Raw genomic sequence first — 18,673 nt, forward strand, 5'->3', positions numbered from 1 at the left:
CCTATCATATATTGTATCAGCTGTGAGGCAGGTAAAGATGCAGCTGGGCCAAAAGGGGGCTTTGCAGGCACACAAAGTCCCAATGATCAGCTGATTGTCAGGGCTTGCAAAGCACTGAACATTTGCCTTCATGGAGTGATTTTAAGACACATTGGTGAAAACAGGTCACCTGTATTGTGATGTCACACAGTTGGCAGGCTGGTAGGCCCACTCACTTGTCAAACTTATCTGTTGGGGGTAAAGAAATGAAAAGGATCAGATCCGCTTCCTCTGCATTGTAAAAGCATCCATGGTGATCTTGATGTTTTTATTCATTCCTGTTGCACTTACGCATTTTTCAGCAGATAGCGTTTATGAATGTCCACTCTTGTACTTTATAGAATCACCCCGATACTGATTTTTCCTTTGGTAAAAAGTAATTCCTTGAGATCTTTCTTGACTGAAAGTCAAGAAAGGCATTTTAAATTAGTGGTTATTAGAGTAGCATGAAAAAAAGAAAGTGATCTTTCCTTGCAGAAATTTTCTTGTGGTTATGTGTCCTACAGTGCATAAAGTCCAGAACTTTGAATAAGGAGATTCAAGTATCTACTACTCTGAAATATCAATTAATCGAACACTTGTTTTTATTTATTTTGTAGAAACTGGAAGATTATTAATGTGCTAGTTGGGAACCGGCAAAGAAGAACTTGAAAAAAGTTATGAAGAATTTCTTTGAAATGAGTGAAAGAATGTCACTTCATTATTCATAAAGAAATAATGTTAAAAGTTGGGAAAGGGTCGATAAGTTTAGTTGTATGGATTTGGCATTAGTTCAGTAAACTAAAATACTGAAGCACCTACCCTGAGGTGTAGACTTTGAAACTGTTATAGTTTTTTGGGGTTGTTGTTTTTTTAAAAAAGAAACCGTTATTTTTAGTTTTGTTTCTTGCTATGCCCAAATATTTTTGCATAGTTATCTCATTGACTAACTTTATAAGTTTATACTAAGATTGTCATTTAAAGCACAGATTAGAATATGTGTATATAAAGAAATCAATACAGAAAAAGGCACAGAAACTGTGCTGAAATGTAAATTTTTGTACTTTACAGAGTCTATGGTTTTTATTCTTAAATGTTTTTTCAAGATGCCCCCTAGAAGAAGAAAATCTTAAAATGATCAATAGGTTTTTCAGCATCTTCTATACGTTTTATAATTCTTTGTAAAAAGAAATATACAAGTAAATTTTGAGAAAATTGTATCATTTCCAGTGCTCCACACCTGCAGCCCTACTATTTGAAAGCTGAAAGATAAAGGGCCTGTATGTTTTGTTTAGATTACACAATGTTTTCTTTATGAAGTTGAGTTGAAATTTTGTCCATGAAAATCATGATTCTTGATTACTGCAGGCTATGTAAAGTGTTTTTCATTAACTATATGAAATCATGGCAAAATCGTACCTATTGGTAAGGTGTGTTCTCTGAGTTTAGGTTTAGAATCGTTGCACTTACAGAGACCTGAAGATCATCTAATAAATCTTCTGCCATATGCACTGTTTCATACATGAATTACCATCACTGAACAACTGCAACCTAAGGTGATGGCTTGGCGCATGAAACATTCACCACAGATCAACTGCTACAATCAGATTTCACATTACATAAGTATCACTTCAGGAAACAAGGCTATTCACATGGTCTTCTGAATCATCATCATGAAAATTAATGAACATCCTTGTGTGTAAATTAAAATTCTACAGATTCTGAAGTAGAATCTTCTACCTGTCAATTAATGTCATTTATACTGCTGAAATAAACCAGAATATGTAGAATTAGGACTATATACTTACACGATCCCAAGGTTGAGCTCAACAGGCAAGGAGAACCTGTGGCCTTCTAGATGTGAGTGAGCTACAAGTCCCATCCGTTTGATCATTGGCCAGATTAGCTGGGACTGACTAGAGTTGGAAATCCAACAAATGAAGGGTTATGATGTGTTCTTTGAGCTGTTCACACCTAGTACCACTACTAGGATTTAAGCTTACTTATTTCTGGCAAGCTTAACTTTGAACTGGCATGTATGTTTAAAAATAAAATTTCAGCAGTTGTGCATTCAGAGAAAGATTTGTTGTATGTAAAATTCTCTCCAATGATGGCTTTAGACACCTACCATGGTTATAGATGTTTGGTCTGTACATTTGAAGAAGTTGTTTTAAAAAAATCAATGACTGATTCTTCTCCCCATAGTCTGCAAATCCTCACTGTTAGGTGGCTCATGCATATGCAATTTATAAATGTAAAGACTTGTCTATCTTTCTGCTCTCTTCTGGTCAGTTTTCCCCACAGACCTTTACTGTGACTATTTGAACCTGAGATGCTACAAAAACCCCATATTTCTCTTATTGTACATAAGATCACATTTCTTTTAGACCACATTGTGAGGAAAACTGGCTCCAAAAAGAGGAGATAGTGTGTCTTGCAAGTGGCAGGGGATTGAAACTTTTCACAGTTTCCTGTCACCTACTCAGTATCAAATGAGTTCTAGTGCTTTTCCTTCTGTACTTTTCGCAGTTAGTACAATCTATCTGCCAGAGAATAAGTGACTGTTTTGCTGTTACTGCATCTACTGATTCTGAACACACAATGTTTGTGTGTCTTGCATAATTCTTCCGATATGAACCTTCCAAATCTTGACTTCCTGTGTTGCAGAATCTTGGCATTTGATGTGCAGTATATTAAGGTGCTTGCAAACAGAGTACTTCTGTTTGTTTCTAGCTTGCAGCAGTTTTAACAGTTGGAACCACGCTAAGCAAGAAAAACAGTGGATACAGGAAGACATACTGCTTAATTTGCACATAACACTCAGCCAAACCACAACTTGGCATGAATGCACATGTTCCCAGACAGGAGGTTGTGAGCTGTAAACCAAGAACAAACCGTGGTGCAGCTCATAATTTGTCTAAAGCAAAAGAAACAATCAACCAAGGTTTTGCATGACACACTAAGCCAAACCATGGGTAGCTCAAAACAGGAAGAATGGAACAGCCTCTTCTGTGGGAGTATGCATGTTCATGCTAAGCCATGATTTGCCTTATTCTTATATGTAAATTGAGCCAATGTATTCTATGAGTTGGTCTGCTATTCCATAAATTTATATCCTCTGAATTCAGTTATACTATTACAACTTCTTTCTCAAGGAAAAAAAATACTGAAATAGTGCTTCCATAAGTAAGTAGGACAGTAACATTTCCTTAGTTGTAAAAGTTATACCAGAGAATTGTGGCTTTCATTTGGCAAGTTAATCATCCATAAAAGAAATCAATTATGTATTGTAAATTAAATTCTGCACAGGAAGAAACTGAATCTTCATTTGTATGAAAGACAGGTGCATTTTAGAATATAGCTTCCCTTATCATAAACAACAATATAAAGGAGCTGTTCTGGTGCATCTGTTCACAAGGCACTGGTGATGCTTAACAAATATTGTGCACTGAAGTCTGAAGCCTGCCTTATGGTTAATTTAGCAGGATACCACCAAACTGGAAACAGCAAAAGGCTGCCTCGAAAAGTGATAATGCAATATGGGTGTTATGCTTTTATCTTCCAATTTTCTGCTGTAAGCTGCCCTGGGGAAATAGTTATTGACAGTTTATATAAATAAAATGAGTAAATAAAAAAAATCAACTGGCGCTGCACACATTGGGCTGGATCCAGACTGAGTTAGTTGAACATGGTCCAGTTGAAGTAAATTGAACAATTTAGCTTTGACTTGGTTATCACTGAAATCAGTGGGTGTCAAGTTCATCTAAACCTCTATTTGGGCATTATAGCCCCTATGAAGGAGCAATGCAGGATCAGTGAGTATCTATGCCTCTCGTGTCTGCACATACAGCATGGCATCTACTGGGAAGTGTATCTTTTCAAATGCAGAGGTGCGCACAAAAGCTTCCATGTGATCTGGAACCACAGCCCAGTTTTGCTGCTCCCATGTTGCTTTATATGGGAACTATAATGCCCGAAGATGGCTTAGGCTGCAGTCCTATATGCCAGGAAGAGGAAACTTGTTTCTCTCCAGATGTTGGATTCCAAATTTCATAGCTTCAACCCTCATGTCCAGTGATCAGGAATGAGAGGGTTTATAGTCAAACAACATGTGGCAGGCCACAGATTCATTTCACAGCCCTAGCTTCTCCTAAATTCCACTTAAAATTTTTCATACACCTATTGATTTATTTTTATTAGAATTCTTATTCTTCATGCCTTATTTTTATAATGGTTAGATCTTTTTTAAGGGACTCGAAACAAAAATTCCCCTTTTCACATCAACACACAGCTTTCGTGATATGGATGAAACCAAAACAAATCGCCCCTACAGCCTTCTCTGTATTCAATTATAAGGTGGATAATGGGCATAATTTTGTAACCAAACATGATGCAGTATAATTGAAATGGGGGTCATGCCTTAAATTGCCTAGATGTACTTGCTTGCTCAAACGTTTGTGCTGTTGTTGAATTTAACAAAGGTGATCTGCTGTAGAAGAGCAAATTTAATTTATTGAAATGTAGGTACTAAACTGTTTAACTGGATGGACAAATCTTGGAAAGTGGAAGATAGCAAGCCAGTCATCTTGCCATCCTGGAAAACTAAGATTCAGTGATTCCTATACTACAGAATTTTTCAGCTTTCAAGAACTGTAGCATAATTCCTTTGTACTGTACTGTGTACAGATTTCCTATGTTTTGCACTTTTCTATGGCAAACATGACAGCTTTATAAATACTCTGTTGTACAGTAAGTAAGGGATAGTTACATTTGTGTAAAAAACCAAATTGAACAGATTTGACTTCCAGCGCTGACTTGGACTGATGTCGGAGAAGTTGCTTGCTTGTTTGAACTCATGTGTATAAGTACTGTACAAATATATAAGTCAGTCCTCATTGCACAATGAAAATCACTGTGATCTGTAAATAAAACTTAGTCCCAAAATTATTGAGCTCTTTAATTGTATATCAGTTCTGAAATTAATTACATTTGACCTTTGTAACTTCCAATAGGGTAAAAATGTCTCAAAGTGTTTTGAATCTCTTATAACAGGGGTGGCCAATTCCCAAGAGACTGCGATCTACTCACAGAATTAAAAATTAGCAGCACACAGTAGAAGGCAGAGACAGGTTGTGCTGTCATTTATTGGATAATGAATCCTTCTCAAAGTATTAGTAACTTCATAGACCAAATCTATTCATTCCTTGTGGGCCTGAACCTTTTAGACAAAATCAAGTGGATAAAATATGATAGAGTTCAGCTTGTGGGAGCTGCTTTGTTATCTACGACCTTGGAATAAAACAGACCCTGTAGGCAGATTCTCCTTCGCCATCCATCCTCTTAACCTCAAAGAAGAAACAAGATGACAGGCACAGAGAAATTTGCTCACTGTTACTGGGAGATCTACAACTGTAGCAACAACCTGCTCATGCAACATTTCCCTAGCGGGAATTGGTTGCTTGTAATTACCGTATTTTTTGCTCTATAAGACTCACTTTTTCCCTCCTAAAAGGCGAAATGTGTGTGCGTCTTATGGAGCGAATGCAGGCTGCGCAGCTATCCCAGAAGCCAGAACAGCAAGAGGGATTGCTGGTTTCACTGCGCAGTGATCCCTCTTGCTGTTCTGGCTTCTGAGATTCAGAATATTTTTTTTCTTGTTTTCCTCCTCCAAAAACTAGGTGCGTCTTGTGGTCTGGTGCATCTTATAGAGCGAAAAATACGGTAGTTGATTGCTTGCAATTGGTTTCTTGCACTTGTGAAAATTCTTGTGCAACCCGTGGCTTACTTGTGCCGTCATTTCCACAACAATGATAATTCTCCAACCTCTTGCACTAGCCTGACATTGGACCTCACCCACTGTGTTGATTTGCTGAATTAAATAAAAATAAATAGGCATATATACATCTGTAGTATGTTGAGCCAAGAAGAGGAAGGTAAAGAAAGAAACATTGTCTAATAATAAAAAGAAAAAATGAAGGCTTGGCTTTAGATCTGCAATCAGACCATGTTTCCCAGAAGGAATATAGGTCGTAATTTCTTAAATGTTTGACTGCGTCTGTATGCTTTTTCATTTTTCATACCCACTTTAAATTAGAGTAGACTCATTGAAAGTAATGAACCCAAGTTTGTCATGTCCATTTGTTTTCTGAATAGAACTTACACTGGAAATGACCCATTTGTTTTGAAATGGATATTGAGGGTAAATTCCATATAGTAGAATGTTTCATAGACAATGAAAATGGATTCTTAGAATGGCTAGTCCTGGTGGTCTCATTTTAACCACCCCACATAAAAAGCAAAAGCTACACCCTTTTCTTATTCCCTCTTTAAATACAAAGAGTAGTTCATTACAATTTTCTTAAGACAAAATCTGCAACAATAGGGAGGGGGGCAGAGATTGTTGGCATGACATGGCATATTCTCGTCACATCGCTCCATTTAGCCATTATTTTCAAGTTATATGGAACAGAATGGAGAGCCCATTCTTGGCAGCTTTCCTCCTGGGTGTTTTTGGAAAAGCTACATTTTGATGTGAACCTCATCAAATGCATTACTGCAAACCGTTTGGCTGGGAGCATTGGGGCCCATGTCTGCTCTTGGCAACAGTCCTACTCGTAATACGCATGGCCCACAGATTAAAATAAATCAAAAGTGATGTTTTAAATAACTTCCAGAGCTTCCATGTCAGAGCTAGATGCACTTATCTGGCATTTCTCAGCCATGTCTCCTTCCGTGGCAAAGCCTTCTGATGTCATTCTACAGCTGGGGTGGCATGTCCATTATCTCTTCCTCTACCCTGTGCTACTTACTGCAGCCCTGGTTATGATTAGAAATCTTATTCTATTCATAAATGCAACATTTCTATCAGAACTATGTTTCATGGAAGCCAAGTTTCTTTGGAAAGGGGCAATCAGTCCTGTGGAATTCGATTGCAATTTTATGTACACAATGGTGTGTTCTATTACTAGGCTGGGAGAAACACAGTGGCATGGGTGTTGGAAGTGGTATAAAGGTAAAAAGCACACCAAGGCACTGGGACCGCATGCAAGTTTATCAAACTTGGGGAACCTGTGGCCCTCCAGATGATGTCAGACACCAACACCCATCATCCTCAACCAGCAGTCAATAGCCAAGTATCCTGGGAGTTGTACAGTGGTACCCTGGTTTAAGAACAGCTTAGTTTATGAACAACTTGGATTAAGAATGCTGCAAACCCGGAAGTAGGTGTTTTGGTTTGTGAACTTTGCCTTGGAAGCAGAACATTTTTTGCTTCCTGTTGAGTGTGTTCTATTTGTACATTGAGTCCCCCGCTACTATGGGAAAGCATGCCTTGGTTTAAGAATGGACTTCCAGAACGGATTAAGTTCGTAAACCAAGGTATCACTGTACAGTAGTACCTCGGGTTACATACGCTTCAGGTTACAGACTCCGCTAACCCAGAAAAAGTGTTTCAAGTTAAGAACTTTGCTTCAGGATTAGAAAAGAAATCATGCTCCAGTGGCGTGGCAGCAGCAGGAGGCCCCATTAGCTAAAGTGGTGCTTCAGGTTAAGAACAGTTTCAGGTTAAGTACGGACCTCCGGAACGAACAGGTACTTCACCCAAGGTACCACTGTACTCCCATCACATATGGCACCTTCTTATGAAACTCTTCAGAAGTGCCCCCTTCTACTGTGCTAGGGTGAAGGGCTTGTTGATGTGTGAGGAAAGGTAACAATATAGAAACACACTGCATGTTTCAGCCATATAGTGCAGAAGTACTAGTATGCAGAACATGCTCCTTACAACCTTTCGAGTTAGAATATTCAGACTGAGAGATCTGTGGCTACTGGAGTAGATTGATGACATTGTATGAATGCTCCCTGTAGGCATTCACTTTTGCTTATTTTTACACTGGTCAGAAGAGGAAAATTTGGAGCTCAGAACATTGGGACACAACTGGTATGCAACCATCGGATGTTTTTGATCTGCTTAGAACATAGGAAGCGTCTATCTACCTGACTAGATTATTTCTCTAGGTAGGTCAGAATGAGCTATGCTAACTTGCAATGGTTCTACACTCCTGGGTCTTTCATATCATCTCTTTCTCTATCCACCATCATCCTCATCCATAAACATCCTTCCAATATCACAATATTCACTCTTTGTCTTCTGACATAAATAGGATTTCATATATTCTATATTCTCCTTACACTTTCATTTAATACAACCTTTTATTATAGACTATATACTGAGGCCGAACATGAGGAGTGCCATGCTTGTGCTGTTTGAGGAAAGTGATAGCATACATGTTTTAGGGTATATTGTGATAATAAGTGTGGTATAGTGGTTAGAGCATCAGACTAGGGTCTGGGAGACCCAGTTTCAAATTGTCAGTCGTGAATCTCACTGGGAGACCTTGATTTACTTCATAGACTCTGATTTACATCACAAGGTGGTTATGAGAATAATATTAGGATACGGAGAACCATGAGTGCCAGCTTGAGCACCTTATAGAATAAGTGGGATATAAATGTAAAGCAAAATAGATAAATATTTCTCATTTCAGAATACCCAATGTACACTTTGGTCCCAGAGGATTTTGGGGCCTTTTGAATTCTGAATCTGAGAGCTTCTCAGTGGCTGCAATCAGATCATGGAACATTTCACCCCATAAAATGTGGTTGGTCCCTCAACATCTTTCTGATTACCAGAGACCTTTATATTCCAGCAGACATTTATTTTACAAGGCATAAAATGTCTTACTGATGTTTTTAACTGCTGATCCTGACTTCTTTGGCCATTATTTGACATTGTTTTATTGAACTGTAATGTTATATATCTGAGTGATTACGCTACAAGGGTGGAATATAAGTGCTTTAATTGTGTGTGCATGTGGTAAAACATTTCCTGAATTTAAATCTCATGACTGACTATTGCTATTTATTCCTCATATTTTTAAAAATATAGATGCTTATAAATATCTCTTCAATTTTAACACAATTCTCTAATGCCTTTTATTCACCAAAATATGAACAGCCAACAGCAGTTACCTATGAAACTTAAAGCTGCTTCTCCCCCCCTTTTTTTTTGTTTCTATTAAAAATTGCAGGAAAATATAGTCCATTAATAACATCTTTAAAACGTCTTGGCACACTTTGAAACAACTGAAAAGACAAAAGCTTCAAAAAGTGAGTGGAAACAATAAGTGATTCTCAAAACATGTGTTGCCTAAAGTTTTTCCCTCTTGTGAATTTTGTTTTAGTAACTATAACCTCATCGTAACATCCTGTACCTTGAAAAAAGCCATGTGGTACGTGTGTCTTGATAATCGGATTGCCCGTTTTTGCACCTAAAATATATGTGTGACCACAGTTATTATTTCCCCTTTATGTGGCTTCCTTTACAAAAATCAATACTTCATTGTTCTTCTTTCGTTTGGGAAGCGCCTGCTTCATTTTCATGATTGCCCCCCAGGCCAAACTCAGTGACGTTAAGTTATGCTTGTTTGATCAAGAAGTCCTGTGCCTCCTCACAAAACTAGTCTGACAAGTTAGGGGCAAGAAACTTCAGAGTGAAATCCTACTTTGATATTGTTGTGCATCCCATTGAAGTGTTTCAAAAAGGAAATGGATTGCAGCGTACCATGATTGAACAACTTATGCCAGCGATGTTCTTCTAACGAAAGATTTCCAGTCATCACTTAAGGCTAAGATCTCTAATTTCAGTCATCGCACTTGAATCACATCCTTATCTGAGCCCAGGGTCCCAGTGGTTATGTGGCATTATCTTCCTAACAGCTCAGTGCAGTAAATAATGACTTTTCCAAGGCTACACATTGAGTTCCATGAGCAATCCTGGGGCCCCATTTGATGGTGCTATGTAAATGTTAATCATAAAATCATCATCATCATCTAGGTGCTGGGTTAAATATAAGATAGAGTTAAATAAAAGATAAGTAACATAAGCGATATTGGGTTAAATATAAGCTAAGTGCTCGGGTGGGAAAAGCTAAAATTAGAATTTAGAGAGGATGAAAGGGAACACATATTTCTGTGTTCCCTTTCATCCTTGTTTGGTCAGCCAAGTAGTTTAAGTGTGCACTTCCGTATCAAAAAATATTATCTTTCCACTGTAAAAGATTCCTAGATGAATGGGGAAAGCATTTTATGGGGTAGACATGAATTAATATTTGAATATTTAAACTCTGGGCAATGCAATCCAGAGCCTAAGTAGCTTCCTTTCAAGTTCTTTCAGCTTAAATATGATGGTGATGTATCTCAACTTGAGGCTACTTAAAGCTAGAGGAGAGAGTGGGGACATAAGGCCTGCTTATAGCAGCACAGATGATACCATTGATTCTCTCCTGTGCTATTAGCATGGCATCAAAAGCAATCAAGTGTATCCCAGGTATAGGGCAGACATAGAACTATGCTTTAAAACCACATATCACCTTTAGCCAGTGAACACTGCAATACAGAGCTGAGTCAGAAGATGGGTCCATCTAGTTCAGCATTGTCTGTGTTGAGTGGCAAAGGCTCTCCAGGGTTTCAGGTAAGGAGTCAATCTCAGCCCTACTTGGAGAGGCTGGAGATTGAATCTGGGACTTTCTGTGTGCTAAGCAGATCCTCTGCCACTGACCTATGTCTTTCTCCAAGAAAACACCATGAGCTTCTGTTACAGATTAAAGGACTATAGCTCAGCGACAGAGTATCTAGCTCTGCATACCTAGCTCCTAGATTCAGTGCCTAGTAGCAGCATGGGGAAGTTCCCCATCTGGAAATCCAGAAAGCTGCTGCCATTCAGTGTCAACCATTCTGAACTAGATGCACCAATGGTCTTGCTTGGTATGAAAACAGCTTCCTATTTCCCAGTGTTCGCTAGCAAAATAGGGTGTGTGAGTTTAAAGCACAGTTCTGAAACAGCGGATCTCCTATTTTGTTCACCCTACTGTGTTTCCCTTGTATAATGTAGATTATAATTTGGGGGGGGGGGCTTGCGTAAAGTGGACACGACAAAATATACTGCTTTTCTGCATTATTAATGGCATCTTTTGACAAAACTGGAAGCTTTTAGATTTAATAGCAGGTCTGGTAAAGCCTTTTGTTGTGTGTTGTAAAGATCTCATGTGCTCTGACTGCTGTTGCTTGGCAGATATCATCTCTAGACACCTACTACACCTTATTTCTACCCATGGCCTATGTGTAATAAGGTAAAGGTAAAGGGACCCCTGATCATTAGGTCCAGTCATGGCCGACTCTGAGGTTGCGGCGCTCATCTCGCTATATTGGCCGAGGGAGCCAGCGTACAGCTTCCAGGTCATGTGGCCAGCATGACTAAGTCGCTTCTGGCGAACCAGAGCAGTGCACGGAAACGCCATTTACCTTCCCGTCGGAGTGGTACCTATTTATCTACTTGCATTTTGACGTGCTTTCGAACTGCTAGGTCGGCAGGAGCAGGGACTGAGCAATGGGAGCTCACCCCGTCGCGGGGATTCGAACCACCGACCTTCTGATTGGCAAGTCCTAGGCTCTGTGGTTTAACCCACAGCGCCACCCGTATCCCTTAATGTGTAATAGTAAACCTTTAAGTTTATTGACTTTTGTACTTGCACAGCTGTGACTCATCTCTCTCGTTACTTTGAAAAAGGAACGAAAATGCTTTCTAAGGGCTCTAAATCCCTAGGTTCTGATGCCTTTTACTCTAAATGAGAGTAAGTGAGAGCCAGTGTGGTGTAGTGGTTAAGAGCGATAGACTCGTAATCTGGGGAACCGGGTTCGCGTCTCCGCTCCTCCACATGCAGCTGCTGGGTGACCTTGGGCCAGTCACACTTCTGTGAAGTCTCTCAGCCCCACTCACCTCACAGAGTGTTTGTTGTGGGGGAGGAAGGGAAAGGAGAATGTTAGCCGCTTTGAGACTCCTTAAAGGGAGTGAAAGGCGGGATATCAAATCCAAACTCTTCTTCTTCTTCTAAATCTTAAATGTTTTCTTTTCCAAAGGGAGTATGAATACTGTTTTGTATTCAATTTTGCATACTTCAAGGAAGTGTCTATGGATACACAACATGATTTTGTGTGAGTAAAAACAGCTCCTTTTCCACAGGAGGAGATGATGGCCTTCAAACATGCATTGTTAATTTTCTGTTCAGTTCGTGTAACTCCAGGCAGTGACTTTGATCTTTCCCCCTCCACCTCTAACGTTAAATCCATTTATAGCTCAGCTAAACTAGGATGCATTTTAATTTGGGCTATATTGAATGATTGCCTGCAAACAATTTGGGGCTAAATATGGCTTTTTCAAGGCTATTTTTCCCTTCAAAAGCCTTGGCTTTGGAGGTGGCATCATTTGCAACCTGGGCTGGATCTAGACACATCAAAGAAGTGTTTCAGTTAAACATGCTGTAATCTTTGTATGAGAAATCAGGTTGGCAAAAGTGGAACTCCACAGCGCCATCTGGTGTCACAGTGTTACATAATGTATAATGTATAATACATATAAAGCACATATAAAGTGCTTTTTCTTTGCCAGTGTAGCTGAGTCCCTGGACTACAGTGGTCAAGTGTGAAATGTCAGCTGATTCCCCCACCCCTTATTTGCAAAATGTCCAAGAGAGAGGGGAAGCGATTGCAAACATTTTTATCCTGCTGTGTGTTCCTGCTGAAACAGAATATCCATTTTGCAGTGGGTGTTCCCCAAAGCTCTCCCCCAGTCTTACTCCTTCATAATTTTAATGTTTTAGCTTCTAGGATTTCTTTTTTGTTTCTATTTTAATTTTCCCTCAGGCTAACAACTTGGACAGAGTCCTTCAAAGCTCCTGGCCTATCTCATAAGCCTAAACTCACGTGATACCCTGTTACTTAAATAATATTTGGTAGGAGAATGAATTACAGGATGCATGGTGTTCGTAAAGAGAACAAAACGATTCCCATGAACCTTCTTTTTACTGCTCTTTTACTGCCCATTGTAAATAACGGGGGATTTTGAATGTGTACTGGTGATCCCGAACAGTTGACACAACAGGGCCTCACAATTTCCATTTTTCCTCCTGTCTATATTTTCCAAAGGGAGCACCAGGAAGTGAAGGATTTGTTATGATTCATAATATGGCTGCTTCTTGACATGACCTCATAGAACAGAAAAGCTTTCCTAATACACTAGGTATTTTTTCATATCCAGCTTCTGTATATTAATACTAAGGAAAACATTTTTGGACTTAGCAGACTAAAAAAATGCATCCGCCTCAAGGATGCTTTTATTTTATATGTCCCAAACCTCATCTTCTGATTTCATCTTTCCCCACCGTCATGTCCTAGAAGATGTAGATTCTAAAATGAACCGTTCAGCTTCCAGTACCCAATCAGAACACTTATTTCCAAGAGACTTGAGAGCTGAAAGCTAGATCAGAACATTTTAGAATGTCGTTTTGCATGCATCTCAGTTACTTCCACTGGATGCAGTTCTGTGATAATACTTTTACTTGGAAACTTTTTAATGTTCTGTTTTGGCTAAGCAAAAACACAAGCGTAACTGAAGTGGTACAACTATGTGCCAGAAGAATGTATACAACTTAATCCAATTCTTCTGAAGCTTCTCCTGCTGACTTAGAGGGCTTCCAGTAAAGCTTTTAATATGCAATTGTCATGCCTCTCTCCTTCAGATATTTTTTTGCAAGGGGGCGGGTCCAAATTATGCTGTAAACCAATTGTAACCCTACTGTGTTTTCCCACTGCTTCTTTGGCCTTTGTTTTCTGCTAGGGCCTTTCCTGATTTTCACTATTTTCAGGTGGGATTCAATCACATATTGGACAATTTGGCTTGTGCAATTATAGTTGATCTGGAAGCCTTGTGCAATCAATCCACTTCCCCCAAAAGGATGGACTTTTTGATATAAGGAAACTGCACTGGAAAACGAACTGGAAATGGATCAGAATGAATATGCATTAAATGATTAATGTCGCCGTGTCTGGCTGCAAACAAATTAGGAAGCATGCTCAATTAACAGGTTGTCTGAAAGCACCCTTACTGTAGAAACCACAGTCTAGTTAAAAAGAAGGAATCACTGCAAAATTTCTCAAGTCCCAAGCAAGGCAGTGTGATGCAGCAAAATTGGTGCAACCTATGTACCTAACGGGTGACAGTTTTGAAAATGAATTTATGAAACCTTGCTCTCAACAGAAGAAACAGAAGAGAAGATTATTGGTTTGTCTTTGTTTTTATTATGTATTTTCTTTTTTATATATATTGTGATTTTATGTTGCAAACTGCCCTGAGATCCATGGGTATATGGCAGTATACATAATAATAATAATAATAATAATAATAATAATAATAATAATAATAATAAATATATTGTCAGTACCCAAATTAGAAGGTGGCAAAAGAGGGCACAGTCCCCTTACATTTTTTGGTGGATATTTATCGGGGGGGGGCCAAGGGGCTGGGGGGCAGAGCAAGATATAACTTAAATTGGGGGAGTTAGGGCTGAGGTCTATGGATTTCATTCCACTTGCAGGACTCATTAGTTGCATTGGGTGCAATGATACTTTCTACCACTAGGTATCCAAGGAGTTCAAGGTGGTATACATGTCCACCTTCCCACTACATCACAACAACCCTGTGGTTTTGCAGAGAGAGAGAACTGGAAAATTGCCACCACTTGCTGAAGTAGCAGCAGCCAGTGTAAACCCTGGTGTTCCACACAAAGGGCGTTATTTCACTTCTCTCTTTCCTTCAGCTCTCCACTGTATATAATTTCTTTTCCAGCTAAAGCAGTTCTAGATCATCAATTTCTGGTGTTCTGTAAAACCAAGCTGAAATCTTTCAGAAGGATATATCTGAAGAATATCAGAAAGATAGCAGTCTCTGGCATTTCGCACAAGTCGCCAGTGGTGGACACATGCGTCTCCTCTTCAGATTCATTGGGAAGTTTCTTGCTTGAGTAAGCAGCAGTAAATTTGGTCCAGAGGCTGAAGGAAGTGTATTATAGTGAAATTTGAAGATATAGGGAAAGAGTGCCAATAAGACCCAAATGCTTCAGGATTCTTTTAAGGTGAAATGCAGATGCAGACAATGGCTCAGGGAGTGTTGTTGAACTTTCAAAATAGACAGGAAATGGGGGAGGGCTGAGCAAAACACTAAAACAGCTGGAGAAGAGTGGAGGTTTGATAGAGGAGCAGTGAAAATAATTAATCTTTAAAAGATATTTGCAGCGCCCAGGGCTCAGTTTGCTCAACATCAAGGTAAAGCAAGTTCTGTGCCAAGAACAGCTGAACTCTGTAGCCTATTTAAAGCACGTGCATTCAGCATATTTGCATAGTTTTGCTTTTGTTAGCTGTAATGAAGGGTTTGAACCATGCAGGTCATGGGATGCCTGCCTGCTAACCATGGGAAGTATTGCTCAGTCCTTTCTCTAGCTTGACATTTCATCTAGGCATTGGTTACACATAGAATCATAGAATTGTAGAGTTGGAAGGGACCCTAAGGGTCATCTAGCCTAACCCCCAGCAATGCAGGAATCTCGACCAAAGTATCCAAGAGAGATGGCCATCCAAGCTTTGCTTAAAACCTCCAATATAAGGAGAGTCCACCACCTTCTGAGAAAGTCCGTGTAACCATTTTTATTTTGTAAAATAACTTTACAACTGGGCCCCAATACATATGCATTTAATCATAACCATTCACACACACCCCCTACACATGTCATAACATCTTTGATCGCAACAGTGAAAATGTTGTGACCACACTAGAAGCAGGAAACCATCAAGCATAAACTTCTTCATGAAAATTAATCAACATTATAGTGCGGATTTCTCCTAATATACACATTTTTGTATGCAGCTTTGCCCAATAAGCATTTTTGCAGAGAATTTCCCCTAATCTAATGCCTTTCGTATGCTATTTTCACTAACATATGCATTCTCATGCACACTGTACCATAGAATATGCAAATTGCTGCACATCGCTTGGCTGGAGAACTGCATTGCAAAATTCAGGGGAAGTGTGAATTTCAGAGATTGGTTGTATTTTGGTTCACATATTGCTTTGGAAAGTGTGAATTAGCCGGGGTCATATTTAGAAGTGAGCTGAATCAAATTTCTCCCCAATCCCCTAGGTAAATTTATTTTTATAGTCATGGAATGAGAACTCGTGCCTGCCTCATCATTGAACAGGACGTGGAGCCTCCATCTTCTCTTTCCTTCTCTGGTACGTTGCATCACTGATCTCATTCCTCCTGTAGGAAACAAAGGGATTTAGAGAAATGGAAGCAATACATCAAGATGAGATCACTTTTTTGAAAAAGCAGGAACATCTGTTAATTCCAAGTAGTGCAATGCTTGGATACATCAGCCAAGAAGTCATAGTCTCTGCAAAGCATTACTAGAAGGTGATACTTTGATCAACAGGAAAGTTGAAGGAAATAAGATGTATGGATAACAGAAACTTTCTGGTGTGAACTGGAATAGCAACTGCTTTTGCTCAGCAGCAAAGAAATCACTTTGCGGCTGTTGAACCTCTGTTTGACTACACTGGTGGGTTAGCTGTTTGTGTACAGTTCTGGGTTTCATTCATGGATGAAATGTAACCTGGTCAAAACCTTCACCTGCCAAGATGTTTGACAGAAACATTGTGTTGATGGTTGCAAGCCAATGCAAATGACTAATGGTTTTAATTTTGCTCTTAACCTGGTTTGTATTTTTTGTGTGCCTCCACTTTCCGAAGTAGGGATAAGCTGTTTGTATCCATGAAATACCGTATTTTTCCATGTTTAAGACTAGGGGTTTTTTTTAACCCAAAAATTAGGTTTAAAATCTTATACACGGGTAGTGCTGAGGGGTGTTTTCTTAATTTGGAGTCCCACAAAATAGGGAGCATCTTATACATGGGGGCATCTTATAGACGGAAAAATATAGTACTCTCCCTATTAGACATGAGTGGTGGAGAGAGATATTCTTGCACTTTGACATTTTTGTCCTCAAAGTCTTCATATCAATGTTCTCAAGAGTGTGGGGTTTAATTTGTATGACTATCTCTTCAAGGACTTGGAAATATCAAAGTTTTGTTTGCTTCTACTAAATGCTTTCACATATATGTTATGGGGCTGCATCTTTCTTAGCATTTGTAGCAGGAGAAGCCAAGATAATCCAAAAGGCCCCTATGATATTTGCTAGAAATTGTTGACCCCACAGTAAATCATTATGGATTCTGCAGAGATGGGCACCTGTATGCCTTCCCCTATTGCAGGCGTGGAGAATTTCTGACCAGAGGACTAAATATGACCCTGCTCAGGAATGTCTTTCCAGTCGTCAGGACCAGGGCAACCATCATCTCCTCAGACCACCACCACCCCTGTCTCCTCTGCATTCTCCTTGAATGTTTTTGGCTGGCTCCAATGTGCCCTTGAACTATGAACACACCTCTGCTTGCCTGGATGAAGGTGCGTGTGGCTTTTGCGTGGGTGCAATGTATCTTGTTGTACAAAGGTTAAGACTCGTATCTGTTTGTCTAGCCACTTTTACCTCTGACCCCACTCACCAGTGACATATGGCCCCTGTAAGGTTGCCCGTGGTGAAAAGTGCTGTTGGGGGGTGGGGAATGTTTTCCCACTCTCATCTTACAGGGGAAATAGCAGCTCCCAGCGGATGACATTTAGACTTGGAAAACAGCATGGGGATTAACCCCAGTGCCTTGACTTCAATCACATCCCCTTTCCCAGCATGACAGTTTAACTTTCTAAAAAGCTGCAGACTGCTTCAGAAGGCAGGGAACTCTCCATCGATGGAAATTTTTAAGCCGGGGTTGGATGGCCACCTATCAAGAATACTACAGTGGTACCTCGGGTTACATACACTTCATGTTACAGACTCCACTAACCCAAAAATATTACCTCAGGTTAAGAACTTTGCTTCAGGATGAGAACAGAAATCACGCAGCGGCACAGCAGCAGCAGCAGCAGCAGGAGGAGGCCCCATTAGCTAAAGTGGTGCTTCAGGTTAAGAAACAGTTTTGGGTTTAGAACAGATCTCTAGAACGAATTAAGTTCTTAACCTGAGGTACCACTGTATAGATTTCCTGTATTAATAAATAATAATAATAATAAATTTTATTTATATCCCGCCCTCCCCAGCCGAAGCTGGGCTCAGGGCGGCTAACAACAATAAAACAATACAAAAGTACAACACAAACAACACTCTAAAATCATTCATTATAAAATTAATTAAATTCAAGCCACTGGCCACTATTGGGCCAGAGCTCCGCGAAGATTGCCGAGGGAGGGAGTCAGGCTGTGCCCTGGCCAAAGGCCTGGCGGAACAGCTCTGTCTTGCAGGCCCTGCGGAAAGATGTCAAGTCCCGCAGGGCCCTAGTCTCTTGTGACAGAGTGTTCCACCAGGTCGGAGCCACAGCCGAAAAAGCCCTGGCTCTAGTTGAGGCCAGCCTAACTTCTCTGTGGCCTGGGACCTTCAAGATATTTTTATTTGAAGACCGTAAGTTTCTCTGTGGGGCATACCAGGAGAGGCGGTCCCGTAGGTACGAGGGTCCAAGGCCGTATAGGGCTTTAAAGGTTAAAACCAGCACCTTAAACCTGATCCTGTACTCCACCGGGAGCCAGTGCAGTTGATATAGCACCGGATGAATGTGATCTCGCAGCGAAGACCCCGTAAGGAGTCTCGCTGCAGCATT

General features: G+C 39.9%; 1 protein-coding gene across 2 annotated transcripts in view; it reads left to right on the plus strand.

The window, feature by feature from the left end:
- PRKX (protein kinase cAMP-dependent X-linked catalytic subunit) overlaps positions 1-4,965 on the plus strand; it is a 56,824-nt gene extending 51,859 nt beyond the window's left edge. For both annotated transcript variants that reach the window (XM_053387277.1, XM_053387278.1), the window contains exon 9: positions 639-4,965. The gene's annotated coding sequence lies outside the window, so the exon portion shown is untranslated. The remainder of the gene's footprint in view (positions 1-638) is intronic.
- Positions 4,966-18,673: the final 13,708 nt, after the last annotated feature.

The sequence above is a fragment of the Podarcis raffonei genome, chromosome 4 (genome assembly GCF_027172205.1).
Source record: "Podarcis raffonei isolate rPodRaf1 chromosome 4, rPodRaf1.pri, whole genome shotgun sequence".
Classification (NCBI taxonomy): Eukaryota; Metazoa; Chordata; class Lepidosauria; order Squamata; family Lacertidae; genus Podarcis; species Podarcis raffonei.